Genomic DNA, 10,562 nt, shown 5'->3' with positions numbered 1-10,562 from the left:
GTTTTTTTTTTTTTTTTTTTTTTTTTTTTTTTTTAATACTTTAAGTTCTAGGGTACATGTGCACAACATGCAGGTTTGTTACATACGTAAACATGTGCCATGTTGGTGTGCTTCACCCGTTAACTCATCATTTACATTAGGTATTTCTCCTAATGCTATCCTTCCCACCTCTCCCCACCCAATGATAGGCCCCAGTATGTGATTTTCACCACCCTGTGTCCAAGTGTTCCCATTGTTCAATTCCCACCTATGAGTGAGAACATGCGATGTTTGGTTTTCTGTCCTTGTGATAGTTTGCTTAGAATGATGGTTTCCAGCTTCACCCATGTCCCTACAAAGGACATGAACTCATCCTTTTTTTAAGGCTGCATAGTATTTCATGGTGTATATGTGCTACATTTTCTTAATCCAGTCTATCATTGATGGACATTTGGTTTGGTTCCAAGTCTTTGCTACTGTGAATAGTTGCCAGAAAAAACATACGTGTGCAGTGTCTTTACAGCAGCATGATTTATAATCCTGGGTATATACCCAGTAATGTGATGGCTGGGTCAAATGGTATTTCTAGTTCTAGATCCTTGAGGAATTGCCACACTGTCTTCCACAATGATTGAACTAGTTTACAGTCCCACCATCAGTGTAAAAGTGTTTCTATTTCTCCACATCCTCTCCTGCACCTGTTGTTTCCTGACTTTTTAATGATTGCCATTATAACTGGTGTGAGATGGTATCTCATTGTGGTTTTGATTTACATTTCTCTGATGGCTAGTGATTATGAGCATTTTTTCATGTGTCTGTTGGCTGCATAAATGTCTTCTTTTGAGAAATGTCTGTTCATATCCTTTGTCCACTTTCTGATGAAGTTGTTTGATTTTTTCTTATAAATTTGTTTGAGATCTTTGTAGATTCTGGATATTAGCCCTTAGTCAGATAGGTAGATGGTAAAAATTTTCTCCCATTCTGTAGGTTGCCCATTCACTCTGGTAGTTTCTTTTGCTGTGCAGAAGTTCTTTAGTTTAATTGGATCCCATGTGTCAATTTTGGCTTTTGTTGCCATTGCTTTTGGTGTTTTAGTCATGAAGTCCTTGCCCGTGCCTATGGCCTGAATGGTATTGCCTAGGTTTTCTTCTAGGGTTTTTATGGTTTTAGGTGTAACATTTAAGTCTTTAATACATCTTGAATTAATTTTTGTGTAAGGTGTAAGGAAGGGATCCAGTTTCAGCTTTCTACATATGGCTAGCCAGTTTTCCCAGTACCATTTCTTAAAAAGGGAATCATTTCTCCATTTCTTGTTTTTGTCAGGTTTGTCAGAGATCAGATGGTTGTAGATGTGTGGTGTTATTTCTGAGGGCTCTGTTCTGTTCCATTGGTCTATATCTCTGTTTTGGTACCAGTACCATGCTGTTTTGGTTACTATAGCCTTGTAGTATAGTTTGAAATCAGGTGGTGTGATGCCTCCAGCTTTGTTCTTTTGGCTTAGGATTGTTTTGGCAATGTGGGCTCTTTTTTGGGTCCATATGAACTTTACAGTATTTTTTTCCAATTCTGTGAAGAAAGTCATTGGTAGCTTCATGGAGATGGCATTGAATCTATAAATCAATGGGCAGTATAGCCACGTTCATGATATTGATTCTTCCTATCCATGAGCATGGAATGTTCTTCCATTTGTTTGTGTCCTCTTTCATTTCGTTGAGCAGTGGTTTGTAGTTCTCCTTGAAGAGGTCCTTCACATCACTTGTAAGTTGGATTCCTAGGTATTTTATTCTCTTTGAAGGAATTGTGAATGGGAGTTCACTCATGATTTGGCTCTCTGTTTGTCTGTTATTGGTATATAGGAATGCTTGTGATTTTTGCAGATTGATGTTGTATCCTGAGACTTTGCTGAAGTTGCTTATCAGTAACTTCAGTTGCTGAAGTAGCTTAAGGAGATTTTGGCTGAGATGATGGGGTTTTCTAAATATACAATATGTCATCTTCAAAGAGGGACAATTTGACTTCCTCTTTTCCTAATTGAATACTCTTTATTTCTTTCTCTTGCCTGATTGCCCTGGACAGAACTTCCAACACTATGTTGAATAGGAGTGGTGAGAGAGGGGATCCCTAACTTGTGCTAGTTTTCAAAGAGAATGCTTCCAGCTTTTGCCCATTCAGTATGATATTGGCTGTGGTTTGTCACAAATAGCTCTTATTATTTTGATATACCTCCTATCAGTATCTAGTTTACTGAGAGTTTTTAGCATGAGGGGCTGTTGAATTTTGTCAAAGGCCTTTTCTGCATCTATTGAGATAATCACGTGGTTTTTGTCTTTGATTCTGTTTATATGATGGATTACATTTATTGATTTGCATATGTTTAACCAGCCTTGCATCCCAAGGATGAAGCCCACTTGATCGTGGTGGATAAGCTTTTTGATGTGCTGCTGGATTTGGTTTACCAGTATTTCATTGAGGATTTTTGCATCAGTGTTCATCAGGGATATTCATCTAAAATTATCTTTTTTTGTTGTGTCTCTGCCAGACTTTGGTATCAAAATGATGCTGGCCTTAGTAAAATGAGTTAGGGAGGATTCCCTCTTTTTATATTGATTAGAATAGTTTCGGAAGGAATGCTTCCACCTCCTCTTTGTACCTCTGGTAGAATTTGGCTGTGAATCCAACTGCTTCTGGACTTGTTTTGGTTGGTGGGCTATTAATTATTGTCTCAATTTCAGAACCTGTTATTGGTTTATTCAGGTTTATTCAGGGATTCAACTTCTTTCTGGTTTAGTCTTTGGAGGGTGTATGCATCCAGGAATTTATCCATTTCTTCTAGATTTTCTAGTTTATCTGCATTTATTTCTAGTTTATTTGCGTAGAGGTGTTTATAGTATTCTCTGGTGGTAGTTTGTATTTCTGTGGGATCAGTGGTGATATCCCCTTTATCATTTTTTTATTGCATCTATTTGATTCTTCTCTCTTTTCTTCTTTATTAGTCTTGCCAGCAGTCTATCAATTTTGTTGATCTTTTAAAAAAACCAGCTCCTGGATTCATTGGTTTTTTGAAGGGTTTTTGGGTCTTTATCTCCTTCAGTTCTGCTCTGATCTTAGTTATTTCTTGCCTTCTGCTAGCTTTGGAATGTGTTTGTTCTTGCTTCTCTAGTTCTTATAATTGTGATGTTAGGGTGTCAATTTTAGATCTTTCCAGCTTTCTCTTGTGGGCATTTAGTGCTATAAATTTCCCTCTACACACTGCTTTACATGTGTGCCAGAGATTCTGGTACGTTGTGTCTTTGTTCTCATTGGTTTCAAAGAACATCTTTATTTCTGCCTTCATTTTGTTATGTACTCAGTAGTCATTCAGGAGTAGGTTGTTCAGTTTCCATGTAGTTGAGCAGTTTTGAGTGAGTTTCTTAATACTGAGTTCTAGTTTGCACTGTGGTCTGACAGACAGTTTGTTATAATTTCTGTTCTTTTACATTTGCTGAGGAGTGCTTTACTTCCACCTATGTGGTCAATTTTGGAATAAGTGTGATGTGGTGCTGAGAAGAATATATATTCTGTTGATTTCAGATGAAGAGTTGTGTAGATGTCTATTAGGTCCACTTGGTGCAGAGCTGAGTTCAAGTCCTGGATATCCTTGTTAACTTTCTGTCTTATGGATCTGTCTAATGTTGACAGTGGGGTGTTAAAGTCTCCCATTATTATTGTGTGGGAGTCTAAGTCTCTTTGTAGGTCTCTAAGGACTTGCTTTATGCATCTGGGTGTTTCTGTATTGGGTGCATATATATTTGGGATAGTTAGCTCTTCTTATTGAATTGATCCCTTTACCATTATGTAATGGCCTTCTTTGTCTCTTTTGATCTTTGTTGGTTTAAAGTCTGTTTTATCAGAGACTAGGATTGCAACCCCGACTTTTTTTTTGTTTTCCATTTGCTTGGTACATCTTCCTCCATCCCTTTATTTTGATCCTATGTGTGTCTCTGCACATGAGATGTGTCTCCTGAATACAGCACACTGATGGGTCTTGACTTTATCCAATTTGCCAGTTTGTGTCTTTTAATTGGAGCATTTAGCCCATTTACATTTAAGGTTAATATTGTTATGTGTGAATTTGATCCTGTCATTATGAATGTCAGCTGCTTAGTTTGCTCTTTAGTTGATGCAGTTTCTTCCTAGCATTGATGGTCTTAACAATTTGGCATGTTTTTGCAGTGGGTGGTACCGGTTGTTGCTTTCCATGGTTAGTACTTCCTTCAGGAGCTCTTGTAAGGCAGGCCTGGTGGTGACAAAATCTCTCAGAATTTGCTTGTCTGTAAAGGATTTTATTTCTCCTTCACTTATGAAGCTTAGTTTAGCTGGATATGAAATTCTGGGTTGAAAATTCTTGTCTTTAAAAGTGTTGAATATTGGGCCCCAGTCTCTTCTGGCTTGTAGCGTTACTGCTGAGAGATCCTCTGTTAGTCTGATGGGCTTCCCTCTGTGGGTAACACAACCTTTCTCTCTGGCTGCCCTTAACATCTTTTCCTTCATTTCTTCTTCACACAACTTTTGTGCATGTTGTGTGAAGTGAAATGTTCTTCACACAACATTTTCCTTCACACAACTTTTGTGAATCTGACAATTATGTGTCTTGAAGTTGCTCTTCTCAGAGTATCTTTGTGGTGTTCTCTGTATTTCCTGAATTTGAATGTTGGCCTGCCTTGCTAGGTTGGGGAAGTTCTCCTGGATAGTACCCTGAAGAGTGTTTTCCTGCTTGGCTACATTCTCCCCGTCACTTTCAGGTGCACCAATCAGACCTATATTTGGTCTCTTCACATTGTCCCATATTTCTTGGAGGCTTTGTTCTTTTCTTTTACTCTTTTTTCTCAAACTTCTCTTCTCAGTTCATTTCATTCATTTGATCTTCAATCACTGATGCTGTTTCTTCCACTTGATCAAATCAGCTACTGAAGCTTGTGCATGCATCATGTAGTTCTCGTGCCATGGTTTTCAGTTCCATCAGGTAATTTAAGGTCTTCTCTACACTGTTTATTCTAGTTAGCCCATTTGTCTAATCTTTTTTTCAAGGCTTTTAGCTTCTTTGTGATGGGTTTGAACATCCTGCTTTAGCTCGGAGAAGATTGTTATTACCCATCTTCTGAAGCCTTCTTCTCTAACTAGTCAAAGTCATTCTTCATCCAGCTTTGTTCCGTCGCTGGCAAGGAGCTGCAATCCTTTGGAGGAGAAGAGGCACTCTGATTTTTAGAATTTTCAGCTTTTCTGCTCTAGTTTCTCCCCATCTTTGTGGTTTTATCTACCTTTCGTCTTTGATGATGGTGACCTATAGATGGAGTTTTGGTGTGGATGTCCTTTCTGTTTGTTAATTTTCCTTCTAACAGTCAGGACTCACAGCTGCAGGTCTGTTGGAGTTTGCTTGAGGTCCACTCCAGACCCTGTTTTCCTGGGTATCACCAGTGGAGGCTGCAGAACAGCAAATATTGCAGAAGGCTAATGTTGCTGCTTGATCCTTCCTCTGGAAGCTTCATCTCAGAGGGGCACCTGTCTGTATGAGGTGTCAATTGGCCCCTACTGGGAAGTGTCTCCCAGTTAGGCTACTCGGGCCTCAGGGACCCACTTTAGGAGGCAGTCTATCAATTCTCAGATCTCAAAATCTGTGCTGGGAGAACCACTACTCTTTTCAAAGCTGTCAGATAGGGATGTTTAAGTCTGCAGAAGTTTCTTCTGCCTTTTATTCAGCTATGCCCTGCCCCCACAGGTAGAGTCTACAGAGGCAGGCAGGCTTCCTTGAACTGCATTGGGCTTCACCCAGTTCGAGCTTACCACCCACTTAGTTTACCTATTCAAGCCTCAGCAATGGCAGATGCCCCTACCCCAGCCTCGCTGCTGCCTTGCAGTTAGATCTCAGACTGCTGTGCTGGCAGTGAGTGAGTTTTGCTAGCTCTGCGAGTGAGCTAGCTCCATGGGCGTGGGACCCTCTGAGCCGGGTGTGGGATATAATCTCCTGGTGTGCCGTTTGCTAAGACCATTGGAAAAGCGCAGTATTAGGGTGGGAGTGTCCCGATTTTCCAGGTACCATCTGTCATGGATTCCCTTGGCTAGGTTTGGGAAATCCCCTACCCCTTGCACTTCCTGGGTGAGGTGATATCCCACCCTGCTCAATGGACTGCACCCACTGTCTGACAAGCCCTAGTGAGATGAACCCTGTGCCTCAGTTGCAAAGGCAGAAATCATCCATCTTCTGTATCGCTCACACTGGGAGCTGTAGACTGGAGCTGTTCCTGTTCAGCCATCTTGGCGACTCCCACCCCTGCCCACTTTTTAATGGGGTTGTTTTTTTCTTGTAAAATTGTTTAAGTTCTTTATAGATTCTGGATATTAGACCTTTGTTCAGATACACAGCTTGCAAATATCTTCTCCAATTCTGTAGGTTGTCTATTTACTCTGTTGATAGTTTCTCTTGCTGTGCAGAAGCTTTTTACTAAATACTGTAATTAGGTCCCATTTGTCAACTTTTGTTTTTGTTGCAATTGGTTTTGGTGTCTTCATCATGAAATCTTTTCCAGGACCTATGTCTAGAATGGTATTTCCTAGGTTTTTTTCTAGGGTTTTTATAGTTTTGGGTTTTACATTTAATCTTTAGTTGATCCATCTTTAGTTGATTTTTGTATATGTGGTGTGAGAAAGGGGTCCAGTTTCAATCTTTTGCATATGGATATCCAGTTATCCTAGCACCATTTATTGAATAGGGAGTCCTTTACCCTTTGCTGAGTTTTGCCAACTTTGTCAAAGATTGGATGGTTGTAGGTGTGTGGCTTTACTTCTGGGCTTTCTATTCTGTTCCATTTGTCTATGTGTCTGTTTTTGTACCAGTACCAGGCTGTTTTAGTTACTGTAACATTTCAGTATAGTTTGAAGTCTGGTAATGTGATACCTCCAGCTTTGTTCTTTTTGCTTAGGATTGCTTTGGCTATTTGGGTTCTTTTTTCATTCCATATGAATTAAATTAAATTAAATTAATTAATTTCTTTGAGACAGAATCTCCCTCTGTCACCCAGGCTGGACTGCAGTGGTGTTATCTTAGCTCATTGCAACCTCCACCTTCTGGGCTCAAGTGATCCTCCTACCTGAGTAGCTGAGATTACAGGCATGTGCCACCACAGCTGGCTAAGTTTTGTATTTTTAGTAGAGATGGGGTTTTACCATGTTGCCCAGGCTGTTCTCAAACTCCTGACCTCAGGTGATCTGCCCACCTCAGCCACCCGAAGTGCTTGGATGTCAGGCATGAGCCACCATGCCCAGCCAAGAATGTCATCAGTAGTTTGATAGGAATAGCATTGATTGTGTAAATTGCTTTGGGCAGTATGGTCATTTTAACAATATTGATTCCTCCTATCCATGAGCATGGAATGTTTTTCCATTTGTTTGTATTGTCTCTGATTTCTTTGAGCAGTGTTTTATAGTTCCCATTGTAGAGATCTTTCACCTCCCTGGGTAGTTTATTACTTTTGTGGCAATTGTGAACGAGATTGCATTCTTGATTTGACACTTCACTTGGATGTTGTTGCTGACTGGAAGTGTTACCGATTTTTGTACACTGATTTTGAATCCTGAAACTTCGCTGGGGTTGCTTATCAGATCTAGGAGATTTTGGGCAGAGACTCTGCAGTTTCCTAGGTATAGGATCATATCATTTGCAAATAGAGACAGTTTGACTTCCTTTTTTCCTATTTAGATCCCTTTTATTTCTTTGTCTTGCCTGATTGCTCTGGCTATGACTTACAGCACTACGTTGAATAGGAGTGGTGGGAACAACATAGTGAGACCCCGTTGCTACAAAAAATTAAACAATTATCTGGTTTGGTAGTGTGTCCAGAATTGGTGGGTTCTTGGTCTCACTGACTTCAAGAATGAAGTTGCGAACCCTCACGGTGAGTGTTACAGTTCTTAACGATGGTGTGTCTGGAGTTTGTTCCTTCTGATGTTAGGACGTGTTCGGAGTTTCTTCCTTCTGGTGGGTTTGTGGTTTTCCTGGCTTCAGGAGTGAAGCTGCAGACCTTCGTGGTGAGTGTTACAGTTCTGAAGGCGGCATGGACCCAAAGAGTGAGCAGCAGCAAGATTTATTGCAAAGAGCAAAAGAAAAAGCTTCCACACTGTGGAAGGGGAGGGAGCAGGTTGCTGCTGGGCGGCTTTGGCAGCCTGCTTTTATTCCCTTATCTGACCCCACCCACATCCTGCTGATTGGTCCATTTTACAGAGAGCTGATTAGTCTGCTTTACACAGAGCTGATTGGTCCATTTTGATAGAGTGCTGATTGGTGCGTTTACAATCCTTTAGCTAGACACAGAGTGCTAGACAGAAAAGTTCTCCAAATCCCCACTAGGTTAGCTAGATACAGAGTACTGATTGGTGTATTTACAAACCTTGAGCTAGACACAGGGTGCTGACTGGTGTATTTACAATCCGTTAGCTAGACATAAAAGTTCTCCAAGTCGCTACAAGACTCAGGATCACACTGGCTTCACCTAGTGGATCCCCTACCTGGGTTGCAGGCAGAGATGCCCACCAGTCCCACGCAGGGTGCCCACACTCCTCCGTCCTTGGGCGGTTGATGGCACTGGGTGCCGCCCTGTAGAGAGCAGCGCTCATCGCTCATCGGGGAGGCTCCAGCATGCAGGAGCCCATGGCGGGGGAGGGGGGAAGAGGGGAGGGGGGAGGAGAGGGGAGGGCGGAGGGGGGGTTGCTTGGCAGCTTGCAGGTACCAAGCCCTGCCCCATGGGGAGGCAACTGAGGCCCAGTGGGCAGGCACTGCTGGGTGACCCGGCACACCCTCTGCAGCTGCTGGCCCGGGTCCTAAGCCCTTCACTGCCCTCTGGGCCAGCAATGCTGGTGGCAGCTCTGAGTGTGGGGCCTGCTGAGCCCACACCCACCCAGAACTCCCGCTGGCCCACGAGTGCCACTCGCAGCCCAGGTTCCCGCTGGCGCCTGTCCCTCCACACCTCCCGGCAAGCAGATGAAGCTGGCTCTAGCCTCGGCCAGCCCACAGAGGGGCTTCCACAGTGCCCTGGTGGGCTGGAGGGCTCCTCAAGTGTTGCCAGAGTGGACGCGGAGGCTGAGAGGCACCAAGAGCAAGGGTTGCTAGCATGTTGTCACCTCTCAGTAGCATGTGCCTGTAGTCCCAACCACTGAGGAGGCAGAGGTGGGAGTATTGCTTGAGCCAAGGAGGTCGAGGCTGCAGTTGGCCATGCTTGTACCACTGTACTCCAGCCTGGGTGACAGAGCAAGACCATGTCTCAAAAAAAAAAACAAAAAAAAAAACCAAAAAACAACAACAACAAAACGAATATTTGTCTTGGATGTAGATACAGTTCTATTTCCTTTTGTTAAAATATCTGGAAAAAATAGTTCAATATTTTATCTCCACAAATAGATACAGTATTAGCTTAACAAATATTGTGCCTCATAAACCTTTTCTTAAGAACTGCTGTGAGAAACATGTAAACAATGAAAAGGTCATGTTATTGTGTTAAGACAGTAATGGGCATAAGGGACGTGGCAACACTGAGGAGGAAGTGATCCATTCCATTACTGAGGGAGAATAGGCATAAGTGACATTTATGCTCAGGAAATTGAGGAATGACACTGGGACAGAAATGGCAAAGCAGGTATTGAAGCATCAGAGGAAGTTTGTCGTGGATCAGTGATTCCAAAATGTAGTCTGGGGGCCAGTGCTACTCTAGAATGACCCCCCACCACAAGAGTGTTTTCATTGGTTTGTAGCAAAATGAGAAAAGTAAGAAAAAATATTATTTTTCATAAAACTAAATTTATTCAAGCTGAAAATTTATGTTTATTTTGAGACTATGTCTTTCCTGTGCTGTCACTGATATATATTCGTGAAATCAGGAGTGTTTCTATATATAAGCATCAAGCAATTAGAAAATAAAATTTCAAAAATATAGCATTTATAATAGCATCAAAAAATGACAAACACTGCCAAGAGTGGTGGCTCATGCCTGTAATCCCAGCACTTTGGAAGGTCAAGGTTGCAAGGATTGCTTGAGCCCAGGAGTTTGAGAGCAGCTAGGGCAACAGAGTGAGATCCCATCTCTACAAAAAATAAAACAATTAGTTGGCCGTGGTGATATGTACCTGTGTTCTCAGCTACTTAGGAGGCTGAGGTGGGAGAATCACTTGCCTGGGTGACAGAGTGAGACCTTGTCTAAAAAAAAAAAAAAAAAAAAAAAAAAAATCAAATACTAAGGAACAAATAAGAAACCATACACAAAATCCCTATAAGTGAGAGGTGACAATGTGCTAGCAGCCCTCACTCTCAGCACCTCCTCTGTCTGGGAGTACACTCTGGCGGTGCTTGAGGAACCCTTCAGCCTCCCACGGCACCGTGGGAGCCCCTCTTTGGGCTGGCTGAGGGCGGAACCGCCTCCCTCTGCTTGTGGGAAGGTGTGGAGGGAGAGGAGCGGGCGGGAACTGAGCCCTGCAGGCGGAGCGGCCTGCCGGTGCCCCGGCCCAGGGCAGTGAGGGGCTTAGCACCCTGACCAGCAGCTGCGGAGGTTGCGCTGGGTCCC

The sequence above is a fragment of the Piliocolobus tephrosceles genome, chromosome 1, assembly GCF_002776525.5.
Source record: "Piliocolobus tephrosceles isolate RC106 chromosome 1, ASM277652v3, whole genome shotgun sequence".
In the NCBI taxonomy this organism is placed as follows: Eukaryota; Metazoa; Chordata; class Mammalia; order Primates; family Cercopithecidae; genus Piliocolobus; species Piliocolobus tephrosceles.
Note: the sequence above shows the minus strand (reverse complement) of the source record.